Source organism: Aythya fuligula, chromosome 10 (assembly GCF_009819795.1).
Source record: "Aythya fuligula isolate bAytFul2 chromosome 10, bAytFul2.pri, whole genome shotgun sequence".
NCBI classification, from domain to species: domain Eukaryota; kingdom Metazoa; phylum Chordata; class Aves; order Anseriformes; family Anatidae; genus Aythya; species Aythya fuligula.
Window position 1 is genome coordinate 3,199,867 of NC_045568.1, and position 15,848 is coordinate 3,215,714.

The 15,848-nt window shown below is 39.3% G+C and overlaps 1 long non-coding RNA gene across 3 annotated transcripts; it reads right to left on the bottom strand.

The window, feature by feature from the left end:
* Positions 1-1,592: 1,592 nt before the first annotated feature.
* LOC116493043 lies at positions 1,593-11,879 on the bottom strand. 3 transcript variants are annotated; one of them, XR_004253713.1, is made up of 5 exons: positions 11,554-11,879; positions 10,172-10,378; positions 8,411-9,406; positions 6,993-7,145; positions 1,593-2,303 (listed from the first exon to the last, which is right to left on the bottom strand). It is a non-coding gene; the product is annotated as an uncharacterized LOC116493043 (long non-coding RNA). The 3 variants fall into 3 exon arrangements; XR_004253712.1 differs by lacking the exon at positions 1,593-2,303 and having other exon boundaries at positions 3,638-7,145; positions 8,411-8,660; positions 9,044-9,406; XR_004253711.1 differs by lacking the exon at positions 1,593-2,303 and having other exon boundaries at positions 3,638-7,145.
* Positions 11,880-15,848: the final 3,969 nt, after the last annotated feature.

A 15,848-nucleotide genomic window follows, 5' to 3' on the forward strand; every position in this document is an offset into this window, starting at 1 on the left:
TCAAGTGAAGTAGTGCTCTGCCGTGGTGGTGCCATAGTAAGTAGTCAACCTTTTTTCTGTGCTGGAGCACTGATTATGCACTGATTTAGACAGACTACATCTGCTTTTTTACTTGTCTTTATTAAACAGTAAGCTACTTCTCCAATGTGATTACTAATAGTATTTTTTGAAGTGTTGCTGTATATGGATACAGCAAGAGGCAATTTGTGTAAGTCACTGAAATACGTTAACGGTACTTATTTTTGACTAGCATAGAAAGAATTAAACTAGGCCTATGAACCATTCATTTATATAGTCTAAGTCCAGAACTAAAGAATTACGATCACTTACATATAGATGGCTTATTACAGATGTAAAAATTTGAGAAGATGCTGCAGTTTGCGTTATGTTCATTCTTTGTTCATGTTCAAGAGTTATTAATCATGATCACAGACTTTACTTTTCTGCAGATTTGCTTCATTCCGTGCATGAGCAGGGACTTCAGATTTCTTTCAAGCTATGGTTTTTGGATATCTATATTCTTTCTGTAACTGTATGATCAGAATAATAAATGAAAATTAAACATAATTGAAAATGGAACAAACCAGTAATATTTCACGTTATAATTATTTAAAATCAGGATATTTTATATTAAAGCAATTAAACATAAGTGGGGAATGTAGATTTTGTGAAAATCTTTGTCTAGTGTCTCAATCAGGAATGTCAAAGATGTTATTGATGACAGAGGCATTAATCTTATGCTGCTGTATGAAAAATACAAAGAAATACTGTAGTGGATATGAATCCTTTTCCAGCTGTATTGACTTTGCTGCTGCTCATGCTTAGAGTTTGAGCCCACCTATATCTTAGTATAGCGGGCACTGGAACTGCTCGTGTTCTTTTCTCCCCTCTGTAGAATTTGCCAGTTCAAATGAGTATTCTGGTATTGTTTAGTTACACTTAATCCATTGTATTGCTGCTTAATTGACTACTGCGTCCAAATAAAGGAACTAAATTGTAAGTTTTGGAGAACTCCTGAGAAGGCCTCTGGCCTTCGCTTGGCAAGGCTTATGTTCTGATTAAACAATGTTTACTTTCTTTGTCAGTGCCTCGTTTCACTGTAGGTGAATTTACGTGGCATAACAAAAAAACCAACGCCCTTCACCTGTTCAGTTTCAATCTTCACATAGTTTTATTTTATTTTAAGCTTACAGCTTTGACTTTTCTGCTACATTTAATTTTATCTTCTGAGTTTTAAAGTTGAAATTAAGCATTAGAATCAAAGTCTATTGTAACAAGCCACTTACGCATTTACAGTTGCAAAATGGTCTTTTCATTTAAGGAGGTACTATAGCATTCATTATATGCCTCAAAGCATCTGTTTATATCACGTATAGATGTCAGTAAAGGATAGTTAGGGTAAGAAGTATTGGTTTTACAAACATGCTTTCTGCTTTAGGTTATTTCTCCTGTGCTGTGAATTGGACAAAATCAAGTTAGAAGATAAAGAATTCATCAGGAGTTTTTTTCCTGTACAGTTTAGGAACGTTTCAGAGGTTTCAAGCACATAGTTCAAAAAAAAAAACAAAACACACCAAAAACTTAAAGTGTGCTTCAGAAAGCTAGAGCCCATTTAGATTCTACTACTGTCACTTGTCTTGGATGCAAATGGCAAGATGAGCACTGTATTAATAAAAGGAAGGTACAATCAAAATGCGAATACAGAAGGGTTGACTTTAGTTCACACTAATTAAAACTTTAATTTCAGTAACTATGTGAACTTAAACTCTTTTGGAGAGAGCGATGATGTATGGACACAGTATGTGATGGCACCACAGGGTCGGTGGAAGGGAAGCAATTCGAAGCCTAGTTAAGTTTGTGTTACTCACACTGTTGTATCCCCAGCCCCCAAACCAGTGAAACCGACCCAGGAAAAGTGAGTTGTAAGTCTGGGTGCAGCCAGCGGGGGAGCTTGATGGGCAGGACCATGGAGAAGGAGGCAGAAATGCACTCACCGAGAGTTGGTGCGAGCTGAAGTGTAGCTCCAGTGCAGACGATGAAGTTAAGGGGCGAGGAAGCGGTGTTAATGCTTGTAACGTAAACGCTGGAGCTCCATCGTGTGGTTAGAGCAGAGCACAGGCTGGGGCCTCAGCCCTCGGCTGGCGGAGGCAGCGGCAGTGCACTCGTTTGGCAGCAAACGCAGTCGTCCCTGTGGGTGCTGTGGGAAACTTGCACAAGTAGTGGTGTTCTTTTCACTTTCACTGCTTCGGGGATGTTTAAATAAAAGCACACGGTGACTGGAAAAATATCCTTTGGACACAGCGCTGCAAGGGAAAAAGAGTTAATTACGTATTTTTAAAAGCTAAAAAAAATTAATTGTCTAAGTGTTCATTGCTGAAGTACAGAATGAGCAGGTAGTCAGCCCTGAAACTCCTGCCTGTATGCTTGGGCATGATGTCACCAGCAGGGTGACTTCAGCAGCAGGGCTGTGTGCAGGAACAGATTCACCTCAAGCTAAGATGATACCAAGTCAGTAGAGGCTGTGCCAGGAGTATAATTTATCCAGTGTGCCGCACCTCAAGGTTCTCTGCTTGTGTGCCTGCCAGGAAAGCATGATGTATCGTGTCAGGGAAGAGGCATACAGCGGACCTGCAGGGAAACCTGGCGGCTCCCTTTCCTTGAAAGGACAGTGCAACTTAGGTGATAGGGTTTTTAGAAACTGTTAGAAATAACCTGTGTGTTTACTTCTTATAAACCCCAAAACGTCAGGACCATCATGAAGCAAACCACTAAGAGCTAGACTTTGTGTGAATACACTTTTAATAGACAATTTCGACTAGAGCTTGGGTTCTTTTAATTCTATACCCTTCTAGCATTAAGGGAATTAAAAATAGTAGGTACCCTATCTGAGTGATGTCAAGTCAATAAAAGTGCTTTTCTCAGGTAGTTAAAAGACAGGATACATGATGATCCTTCATAAGGCATATCTGTTACAGAATGAGGTTTTTCTAGTGCCCTGTGTGCACTTTATAATCAATCTCAAGCCAGACTGCTGTATGTAACAACAGGTTAACAACTGGATGTCATTCAAAATATTTTTTCAAGGACATTTATGACCTTAAGGAACACATAGCCCTTCCAGACTGGTAATAGATGAACGGCTCTTGTTTCAGGCAGCTGAAAGCAGACAAATGCGTATGGATTGAGGAGCTGCAAATAAGAAAATGTCATGGTGGCAGTAGAAAATGATTTAAAATGTCTTATAACAGAACTTGATTGGGAAGTCGTACTGTCAGTAGAAATAGACAACTACAAAACAGAAAGGATGCATCTTCTCAAGTTGGTTAGGTTTTCAGCTAACTTCTATCTAGAAGTGGTGAAACAAGAAAGTAATCTTAATGCCTTTCAGGGTTCATTTAAAAAAGGTAACTCACAAGTGTCATGCATATTTAATACATTTTATATTTTTGGCATACCTTGCTCTTGCTGGGTGTAGGAAATCAGCAGCTCCGTCTTAAAGTTCCACCTGAAATTAAAGATCTTGGACTTCATGGAAGCATTGAGTAACGAGCAGCGAGTCGATGCTCCCTGTAGCTAGGCTCAGCGCACTGAGGTCTCAAGCAGGCTGTGTTTCCCATTTAGGAACTGGATCTTTACATGAATTTTGCAAGTCAGTTGAAGGTTTAGGTACAGAAACAAGGAACTATGAAAGGACTGCCAGCAACTCCATTGAATATTTGCTTGACAGCAGGACCTCTGCCTGAGCTCACAAAAAGGATGTGGTATGTGCCAGTGCTTCATAGCCATTTGACTTTGTCCCACTGCTACTGTTCTAATTTATTTGTTTTGGACATGGGGACCAACTGCTTGTGTCCATCTGTGCATGGTAAAGTACCCGTTCCAATAGGCATGTAAGTCAACAAAAGCCAATAATGGGATTTCTAACCAGTTACAAGCAAGATATTAGGAGTGATTCACCAAATTTTGTCGTCAGTATTTGTCTAAAGGTTTCTGGAGTAAAGCACTGAGGGGGTTGGAAAGTACTTTTATTTTTTTTCTCCGTTCAAGGAATAACGTCATCCCTTTGTATATTAATGCATTGGATCACGCGTTGTGTTTTTTGGCAAGGACATTAACATGCATTAGGAGCTCTTGTTCTATCAAGGCTTTGTTTGATGACTGGTCTGAAAACCTCAGCTTAGAATTGGGATGAAGTACTAGTACGACACGTATTTAATGTTTGAAAAACTGTGCATTTCTGTAAACACTTTCAGCAATCTTATAAATTACACTGACAAAACGATCAGTTTTCCTCTTCAGCTCTGTTCTCAAGATGTCCTTGCTAAGAAGGGGATTGTAAGTCACACATCAGTCTGGCAAGTATTTTTATTTCAATATTTTAAAATCTTTACTTCAAGGTCATGTTGAGCTATGGTAATGTAGATGGCTTTAAGGTTCTGTTGGGGCAGTGAGAGAAACGCATTGGTTTCTGACGTAAAAAAAAAAAAAGTATATTTTAAGTGGCCTTTTGGTAAGGCAGTTTAACAATTAAGTGTCAGAGTATGGGCCTTAATAAGTTTTGTTTATAATACAAGAAGCCCTGTGCACAGAACCATACGCCATTTCAGACTAAGAGAAAAACCACAAAACACTATTTTAGAAAGTACGTGATTTTCTTTGAGCTATTAACAATCCTAGATTTTATTACTTTAAAGTTCTAAAGAAGAAGAAATTTAGGTCTGTGTGTGATGTTTCTGATAGGCATTGTTTTCTAACCTCAGACGAGAGGTTACATCTGTGGAACACTAACAGTGCTTTTCCTGTAACAGAAAGGTTTGATGACTGTAGTTGCTGTAACTACTACAGCTTGCTAAGTGTCTAGAGTTTAATATATTAAGACCAAACAGTTGGTAAAATTTTGAAATTAAGTAATTTACATTTAAGATAACTTCATTGCATGACTGGGGAGAAAGAGGAATGTTTTTTCTGTAATCGGTATCCTCCATTGTAAATGCTGTTTGCAGCTGTCTTAACTTGTCTCTGTTAAAGCAACGATCTTCCGACGTCACCTGTGAAGATGCCTGCACTGTGGGATGAGGTAGTAGGTTGTATAGTTTTAGGGTCATACCCACAACTGGGAGATAACTATACAATCTACTGTCTTTCCTAAAGCGGCAGAAAGTCAACAGTGGAAACACTTCACTTTTAAAGTTCAATGTCAGATTCTACTGAGCTTCTGTACTTGGATTTTTTTTTATAGGAGAAATATTTCTGCAGCACCTACAGGTAATTGCATTTAGATTTCTGTAATTCTTAGAAAAATCTAGGTTGTCATTCTTTAGAGGAGAAAAATTAATATAGAATAAAAATAAAAATAGATTGATTCCTTTAAGGTTGGGTAATCAGCTACAAATGATTGATGTTCTGATAAGTTGTTCTTTAACGTTGCTAAATGAAGCATCAAATATCAATACTCTTCAGAATGAGGCTATGGTTAGCTACTTCAGCAAAGATCTTAAGTACACGCTTCTCTGTCAGAGTGAGGTAGTAGATTGTATAGTTGTAGGGTAGTTATTTTACCCTGTTCAGGAGATAACTATACAATCTATTGCCTTCCCTGAGGAGTAAAACAAACTGCGGTCCTTTGTAGTCATTCGTTTCCACGTCGAGTGAGTAAATATAGTTTTGTTGGATAAGTTCTGGGTTGTAAAGTATGAAATTAATCCTGTAAATTCTGTCACTGATTAACAATCGGTATGGATGGTGCAAACCCTAAATGGTATTCGACTGCTGTGACATTTCTTCAAAGGTGAGTGGCACGGTGCTGACAGGATATTGAAAATGTATCTGTTACTAGCTATGGAGTGGAATACCCCACAGACCAGAAATTATTCTAAAACAGTTTGGTGTTTAATCTAAAAGTTCTGGTGGCTCAGGCACGTACACTGTGACTTGAACTGTTTTGAGACCCAAATTCCTGTAATGCATTAAAATTCCACTACTTCACTTGTTTAGTAGATGTTGGAAGGAAAACTTATAGTTATGCTTTATTAATATGTCTGCTTATTTTTCTCTAGCTCTTCTAGCAAGTGAGACTTAAACAATGTAATACAAAGATTCAAGTGTTGAATGGCCAAAACTCACCCCTGAGCTGTTTAGGAGTGTAAAACTATGAAGTTCGGGTGCCCAAGATCCAGAATTGTAAATTTTCTCTGAAGTAGTTACGTTTTTATAAAAGAGATTTAAAGCTTACTGTATTCTTTTTTCCCCCCGTAAGTCTTAGGTGTACTCAAGTCTAGCTGCTTCTGCAGCAGAGTGAGCAGCTAGTATCTTGCTCTAGCAACAACAAAAGAAAAAAGCATGAAAATACTTTTGGGACTGAAAATCTAGCATAGTAAGAGAGAAGATGGAGCCATTCAAGAGTATTTAAGCCAGGAGCGGTGAACTGGTTAACCACTTAGTGAACAGTGCAGACTTACAGGACATGCCCTGGCCTAAAAATGCAGGAGACCAAAAGCAGCTGGTAAGCTAAGGTGACTTCCCAAAGAGCTGCTACATAAGAAGAACTGCAAAAAGGAAGCATTGGGCTCCTAGGAAGAGGTAGTAGGTTGCATAGTTTTAGGGCAGGGATTTTGCTCACAAGGAGGTAACTATACAACCTGCTGCCTTTCTTAGGGCTTTATTATAACACCAGGACCATTTTGGCTCCATCCTAACCTCTGCAGCTTTGGCATGTGAGGAGAAATGACCTCTAAGCATATTGAAGTTTACTGAAACTGGTGTGTCAGCATAGTTGGTACCGAACTCAAGCATAATACGGAATTCCAGCTAGCAGTACGGGGAAATATTGCATTTCAGGATACCATTTTAGCAGCATTAGGGTTGTGATAGCCTGCAAAGAAAAGGCCGTGTTTGGAAGAAAACTCCAAGAGCAAGATCGAATTCCCTTACAATGAGGACAGAGGTGTTACACACTTCTTAACAGAGTTGAAGTACTAGAACTGGGTACTTACGAACAGGCAACTTTCCTCTGACTTTGTGGATTTTAAGTTGAAAAACTGAAGTTTCCAAGGATTGACTCACCACTCCCTTGAAAGCTGGTGGTTTCTAAGCAGGTACAGGCACTCCCGATAAAACATGCTCTCAGACATGGATTACTTCCAGTCCTACAAGAGAGAAATTTTCAGTGAGTGAATGATTGCATGGCCATTATGGGATTGTAAGTTACGAAGTAGTTGATAGCTTTTTTTTAATGTAATTACACTGCAGTGCTGCGATGGTTCTGGTAGGGTTTCGTCTAGACACCCTGTACTGTAGGATGTGGAAACTATGTTAAGTGTTGGACATCCTTACAGCATTGATATATTAGGCCCACATCAGGCAGTATTTAAACTTCTGACAATAAGACGGGATCCTAGATATAAACATGTTAAGTATGCTTGTATTGAACATTCGGTATGAATTTACTTGTACACATTTGATTTACTTAATAAAGCAATTTAAGCAACTCTTATAGTGAACGGACTTTACTTTCTCCAAAATAAAGAACTGAATTTTACAGGAAAATAGTACCCATATTGAAATAAAGTCAAGACCACGTTTAAAAAAATAAATTAATTGTGATTAAAGTTAAAGTGATTAAAGATAATAAAAAGCCATCATTAACTGTGATTTTTGATAAAGAGGTTTGGTGTATACAGGATGTCACTGCTGGGGAAGGGGGGCGTCCTTACTTAAAACAATACTGATGAACATGCAGGAACTTGCTTGCTCTGGAGCTGGTTTCTGAGCTTAAGTTTTAATTGCTGCTCCTAAGTCTGGACGTTCGGGAGGGTGGTGTCTACTGCTCTTAAACACCTCATTTCTTGTGTAAATACAGTTGGTAAGGTGTCAACAGATATGATTTGGGGAGATACCCTGAAAAATTACTTTTAGCATTACAAAAAACTTCAAACTTACAAAACTTCAAAAATAAAATATGGCTTTGATCATAAAGTGTTAAAAGCAGAACCTCTGTTCACAGGGTCCCAAGTGCTACTTAAGCAAAAGTACCTGAATTTTGTCGTTAATGTCTGTGTGCTTTCACAATATATTGTGATAAGCAGATGCTGGAGAGAGATACTGCAGCATCTGTTCTGCCATATCCATATAGTCCCTCTCACACAACACTGTAAGCAGCCTTGATCGTGTCTCCATGGAGGAAGGCAGTAATGCTCAGTTCATTTAAAAAAATATCAATACTGGATAATTAGTTTTTTATCTAAGGGTGCTAACCCAGTTCCATCTTTCCACTAGTGACTGCCTTACCCATGACAGGTACAGGCATTTACTTCCTTGTAATTGGAAGCAGCATGATTAAGTGACAAGGCTCAAAGCAGAAAGTAATTATGCTGTGGTTTAGCACTCGTATAACGATCAGATTGTTTCTTACCTTGACTATCCGCAGGCTCCACCTAGTAAATGGCATCTGTTCAGCAAAGCACATTGTTTGCTTTTTTCCATGTGTATATTCAGAGAGGGGTCCAAGGATGAGGTGGCAGCAGAGAGAATCCTTCCACTAAAGCAACCATGGTTAAAGAATGCACAGCAAACAGTGCAGAAAAGTTTGCAGTAGAGACATGTTTACCACCCATACTGAAGGAGTTGTGTCATGGTGGTCTTGGAAACATTCCAGTAGAGCTCTGAAAATAGAATACTGCTTCAGTGCTGATCCGCATCCCAGGAGAATTATTTCTGTTCTGTGCCCTTCCATGCAGGAAGGTGTGCTTTCAAATCTTCCTGATAGTATGAAACCTGAGACCTGCTGAGATTTCTCTGTAAGAGAAAACAGGACTAGCCAAATGTTCATGTTTCTAAATGGGACTCTGAGCACTTGGTGCCACGCTCACAGCCTATTAGCTTTATGCATTAAAAATGCTCTCCACTGTGCTGCGTTACTCAGATCTAGGATTGTGGCAGACACCTGATTAAAATAATGTCACAAGAATTGCTGTTTGTCGTTTCTATGCTTTACTCTATGCAGAAGGTAATAGAGCTCCACCATAGGTACATACAATAGTTTTACCATAGCTCAAGAGGTGTTCTGTGCTGGAGTTCTTCTGGTTGGCAGAGGGTTTTGCGTTCTTAACCATTAGTTCCCCTTTGTGCTTTTGTGTCCAGCGTCCTTCCAACCAGAGGGAACAGATGCAAAGAAAAACCTCTTGCTGTCAAATGCATATAAAGAGATGTTAGGAACACACACTTAGAATTTCCATGTTATTTATATTTACACTGCTGGATTTCCAAATCCGATACGGTGGCGATTTGAAATGCCATACCATCCTTCTTCCAAAAGGCTGCTCTTGCTGTCTCTTTTGGTAACCAGCAGACTGGACTCCTCAACAGGTACAGACAGCTGGTGCAACATCTCCTGGTTTTACAAAGTAGTCTGTATAGAATACGTGATATGTGCAAGAAAAAAAGAAGGAAAAGGAAGAAAGTCTCAAATGTACCAATTAAAACAGACAAGTGTGTCAGGTTCAACTGAACTTCAGTGGGAACATTCCCCTGAGTTTCCTAAACAAAGTTCTTCAACTCCAGAAGCATCAGTGCCTGGCTTGGCTTTCAGACCCCTGCTAAGCTTTGAGTCCAGCAGATGAGACAGCTGGATTTAGTCAAGAAAGCAGATTTCATCTAACATGCTGTTGTATATTTTATGAAATCATTCTGGGAAGATGAGCTGTGATAGGAATTATTGGAAGCATCAGATAGCAATGCATGGTTTGTTGCAACACAAATCAGATTTGTTCTTATTGCATGTATGGAGTTACTGAAATTTGATTTTTTTTTTTTTTTCCTACTAGTTTGTTTCAAACACTTAAAACCACTATGTGAAGAAGGTTTATATGCACTGGAAAACTAAACTATTCTATTTCAGGCTGTTGTATAAAAGCATCCTTAAAACAAAGCTACCGCAAGTCATACTGCTGCTAAGGACTGTATTTTGGTGACTGAAATAGGAGAATGTTACTGGAAAAAAAAACTCATTGGACATAAGAACTTTTGTATAAATGTTGTTAGGCTGATTATTTTAAAATTATGTATTACATAGCTGATTATAAACCAGAGCAGAGAGAAGGATCAAATCTGCAATTCCAAGTCCCAGTTCTGTGAGGGGGTTCAATACTCTGTGCATACAGTACTTTATGCTTACCTTCATACATGGCCTTATACGTCCTGCTCCCTTTTAATAAGGTGTCCTTAGAGAGGTATCTGTCATCGCAGTAGTCCCAACAGCTACCCACAGACTGCTAGGTGAGACAGTGGTAAATCGATCCTGGCATCCTGAAATACTGTCACACGAAGCCTGATTCACATCTGGACTCTTCAGTGCACAAGTGGTTCCTCCTGCAGAAGCTGCCTAAAGTGAGGAGAGGGGAGGAGGGTAAAGAGGAGGGATAAGAAAGCAAGGTAGAGTCTGAACTTCCCAACTCCTACGAAATTTGTAGGAATGTCAAAGAGCTGGTACTGTTGACTAACATTCTACCCATTTAAGCCATGTTTGATGCTGTTAGGACCCAGCGTATAAAACTAAAATGTATCTTTAAACCAAACTGAGCACAAAGTTTTTCCCTAACACTTGACTTTTTTGACCTAAAAAAAAAGTGAAGTTGTTTTTTAGAGGTTGATGTAATATGATCCTGATTATTACTTCATCAGCTGGCATACACTGCCTAAATTGCTGTAAAATATATGCGGTAATGAAAGACGTGATGCATAGCTGCTGAAACAAATGCACAGAACAGTTTTTCCTCAGCTCTTCATGTTTTGAACAAATGCAATGTACTTCCATTTTCCATTAGTGTTTCAAGTTAAATGCAGTTGCCGTGAATAGCATAGGAGAGCCAGCAGTTAACTCTACCACTGCAGAGCAAATAAGGAAAGTCAACACGTCTGACTAATCTCTTTCTGTTCCAGTGGTGGTGGCAGTGATCAAAACAGTGTTTCTACTGTTCTCTGCTCCAGGCCATCACTTCTGTACTTTCAGATGCTGTGCTGATACAATAGTCTCAAGCTAATTCATATAGAGAAGTGAAAGAGGTAGGTCAAAACTAATCAGCACAATGGGGGAAAAAAGGTAGTTTAAACAGTTGGAGCACTAGGCATGAGAATAAGTAATGAATAAATAAATAGCGTGTGAAATTAACTAGAGTATACAAGTACCTGAAGGATGCAAACGCATTGATTGAAGAATCGCATTAGGATGCGATTAAAAAGTTTCAGCTAACTGTCACAACAAAAAATTGCCATCAAGTGTGTAAAGCTCTATTGCGGACATGCTTTACGTGAATGAATTGCCAGCAACAGGCTCTGGAAAGCTATCCTTTGACAGGAACAGGCATGTTTGATTCAGCTCAAGTGCATGGAAATCCTTCCCTTAATCTCTGCACAGGATTTCACATTGAGCCCAAGCACGTTTTTACTAGTGATTGAAAGGAGGTGAACAGCTAGCTCATTATTATGCAAAATCAAGTTATTTAGATAATAAGAGATTAATAAACATTAGTGTATATATATATATATATAATTACTCACAGATAGGAAAAGCTCCTTGTTTACTGAGTGAGTAGTCGAGCACTGTGAAAGCGGCGATGTGGAAAAGCAGCGAGCTGTTGCCCAGATTGCCCCTGCCAGGCTCTGCAAGCAGCCATCGTGAGCCTGTGCTGGGGCTGTGATGGCTTTCGGATGTGGTACTGCCTGCAAGGAGCCTGACCGCCTCTGCTCACCCTGGTCACGAACAGTAAGGTGCCCGTTAGTAACAGAGTTAATTATTACAGTATTGTTTGTTCACATCAAAGTGAATTAGGCTATGTGAAATTCCCAGAAACACTTCAAAAATTACTCCTCAGGTGTGCAATGAAGATTTTCCTCAAACAAACAAACAAAAAAAGCAAAACAAACAAAACCAAAACCAAAAACAACCACCACCAAACAAACACTACTTGTTTTCTAATTTGCATTTTCTCTGGTTGGACCTACATCCCCCCTGGATTACCGTGACTCAGCACGCTCCATTGTGTTTCTGCATTTCTGAAACAGAGCCAAGTAGTTCCTTCCAAAGATTACCTTGTTAAAGTAAAAATATCCGTTGTATTGCTTGCCCTTCAGATCTCATTCAGTGACTGCAGATTGTGGTACTTCAGGTCAGGGCAATGCAGTTTTCCAGTCAACTTCTCTTAAAACACAGAAACCAGAATTCCTTCACCAATCTTCCTTACATTGCTTTTCCTTCGTGTTTTGGAGTAGCTCCGTGGTCCCATGAAATCCATAACCCATTTCTGGATCTACATATTGCACAGCTGTACACAAAGTTTTCTACCTTTGCCAATTTGTTTCAATGCCGACTCACAGAAGGATATCCCAGGCATTTTAAGACTGCATTTATATAAAACTGTGACAGTAATCAAAAATAAGCTGCTTTTGAATAATATTTAGAAGTTTTAGGGCAACTAGCCTAGACAACAGTGTTCAGGAACTAACTTCCAAAAATAAAAATAAAAAACGTCTGAAGTGCTAATCAGCAAATCTGGTAATGAACAACAGTATGTGGTTGATCATTGCATAGTCCCTCTACAATCCAAAGTTCCCTCCATCAAAATCAGCAACAGAAAATAATCAAAAGCTACTCTTAGATTCAGTACAAATTGGGTGGATTGGGTAGATGACTACTAGACCTCTCAGTTGCAAAGAGACTTCAATAGCAGAAGTGAATTGTCTTAGAATTGCCACATTTCTTTATTCCTTTTGTTATTTTCAGACAGATCAAGAAGCAATAAAATATGTGTAGATCCTTGATGTGCCTTTTTTTTTTTTTTTTTTTTTTCCTGCAGTGGTTAAAACTATGTTTTTAAAAAAAGTGATCAGCAACCCAAATAGGTGGAGATTTCTGCACAAGATAATTTTTAATTATATGAAAACATAGAAAACCTGAATGACGGGTACCTTTGCATACTTCCATACAACAACTCCGCCATCTGTGTTTCAAGCAGAGTTTACTATGTCTGAGTTGGAAAGGGTTCAGCATGCAAAATACTGAGCAGGCTAGCTTTCAGCAAATAGAGCACAACAGTTGTTTACAAAGTGGAGTAGGAGTCTGTAAAACCAAACAACAACAACAAAAAAAACAACAGAAGAACTAGAGGGCATAAATACGGTAGGGCAGATTTGGGCCTTAAGTTCACATTTTTCTTTTCCCTCAGAAATGAAGTTTATGGATTTTCTCACCTCTTGCACATTTCAGGCTGTAACTGTGCCATCAGTACAAGCAACAGACCTCAACTTTCCACCCCAAACACATTCATTGCCTGATAGATAAGCCATGACAGATATTTTTCCTACAGTAAAAAAAAAAAAAAGTTAAAAAACAAAATGTCATTCCATAGGACTGAAAAATTTGATTCTCTGCAAGCTCAAGAGTGTTTAAAGTGTACACATGGAAAAATAACGTGCCCTTTAGATGGCATACTACTCAGTAATATTTAATGACTGCATGTATAAGAGAGTTTCCCTCTTAAGGATGATTAGGGATTTAGATCTTGCTATAGGCTCAATAAGCACATTTGCAGTATTTATAGGTAGCTAACATTTTCGTCAAATCTGGTACATGGTCAGGGAAGATGGGTTAAAGACTAAAAATAATGCTCTTTCTCTACCTTCACTGCTGACCTGATGAGATATGCCAACAAGATAAGGTTTTGCATCATCATCTTGTATGTAATTTTATTTTTTTTTAGGGCTGGTAAGGGAGTGCTACATTTGCTACTTCATGATGAAAGGATAATCCAGGCACAGCTCTATTTTTAGTCTGAGAGCACAACACACAAATGCCATTTTTCCAGAGGTGATTTGTTTCCACATTTATGCTGATGGCCAAAGCTTTAAAAAAAGAATTATGGTTTTGTGTTCTGAACTCCTGCAACAGTTGCACACAAAATCTTTCAAAGTACTGCATTTCATCTCTAAATAAAACTTATCTGCAGCTTCTGGTAATATTAGCCCTTTTGAGTGTCATCAAAGATCAGTTAATTCCAACTGAGCATTTTGAAAACTGCTGCCTTGAGGCAAGTACCCAAGCAAAATGCTATTTTCTCTGCTGCCATGTGCTTCATTAGCATGTGCGTATAATCAGCTGGTGGCCAGCCTGACACCATCTGATATTTAAGTTGGGTATGCTGAAGATGCTTCTTCTTCCCTGGCTGAAAACCATGAAATCACATTTAAGATACTGCAGAGATCCAGTGACGTGGGCACTCTTGTGTGAAATGAGCATGACAATGGCCCTGCATGCAAGAGTTAATGAAAATAGAATTAATAGCACATTAAGTTTGAAAATCACTAGCTGTGTATATTTATTGCATATTCAAACCAAAATATTCAATATATTTGCTTGAGACCACAGACAAAAGCAGAAACTTTTGCTCTCAGTGCAGCCCAGTGAGGCTCAGCAACATCCCCATCCCACCTGCCACAGAACTGCCCCCAGCCCCCTCCCCAGCAGTTCTTCGCTGGCCATAACACTGGCTGTTTGCATTGCATAGTCGTAAAAAAATAATATTTATTTTTAAAATAATATTTTTTTTAAATAATATTTTTTTTAAAAGGCTAAATAGATCAATACGAGATGTACCTGTACAGGGTGAATGGTTTCATTTTAATGCTGTACAACCCAGCTTTGATAGTTTGGGCATTGAAAGAAGCACTGCTGCCCAGGAACTGCTCTCTGAAGTGCTGCTCCAGGACTGTTTGTGCCAAAAAAAGGTGTTTAGATACACTGAAACTGATTCAAAGCATTTAACAGCTTTTGCTGTCAAGTAAGGATTACCAGATTGGTAAAGAGTACCAGATTGAGCCTGTTCTGCCACGAAAGCCTCAATTCTTTGAACCATTGCTCTGAAACATTCAGAGAAACTGTAAGTGTAAGCATAGGCTTGTGGGGGAATTTTCAAAACAAATCATTTTGGTCACTGTTTATGTTAACTTTTTTTTTTTTTTTTTTTTTAAAAAAAAAGGAAATGTGAGGATAAAAATCACTAGTATTTCACTTTTTTTCCCCCCACTGGAAAAAAAGATGAAGAGGTTACATTTGTAACGGTATACCATAGAATTAAGGGCAGTAAGACAGCCATCGCGTACAAAAGAATTTGGGATTGAAAATAGTAACAGTTATGAGGAACCACCCCATCCCATTTATTCTGCATGATCCCACAAACTCAGCAGTAGGGAGTCACTGAACTAGACACAGCACCTCACACAACACCGTGGAGGGAGGGAGTGTCACACCTCCCATGGTTTATGGGCTGGCAGTTGCGGTAGGACAGCTAGCTGGACTCGCTAGGAGCGCGGTACCAATCGGTTGACTGCTGCTTGCACAGGTTTTCACTCTGTGGGCATCACTGGGCGTGCTGCTTGTCACTTCTTGATACCAAAAGCTGTACACCCGTGTTTGGAGACAGCTGTTGAGCTCCACCTGTGCAGGAAGGGTGCACGGTAAAAGCGTTTTACTGCTAGAGTCTATTGATACAGGGATGTTAGAACGCACTGCCTAATTAAAAAAAAAAAAAAAAAATGAAAGAAGAAAAGCAAAGAGTTTTAATGCGAAGGAAAAAAAAAAGAAAGAAGGAAAGTTACAAGGACAGGATTAAATGGAGCCTTAAAACAACAAGGCCACGTGTGGCAGGGAATCCCCTCAGGATTCACAGGATGAGGGTGGGTGAAAGCAGATGGGCAGGGGCACAGCTCAGAGCAGCCAGGGGTGCACAGGAGGGCGATGGCTGTGCAGACTCCATCCCTCCCTGCCACCATCCCCTCAGGCACCGCTTCTGTGCCCTGCG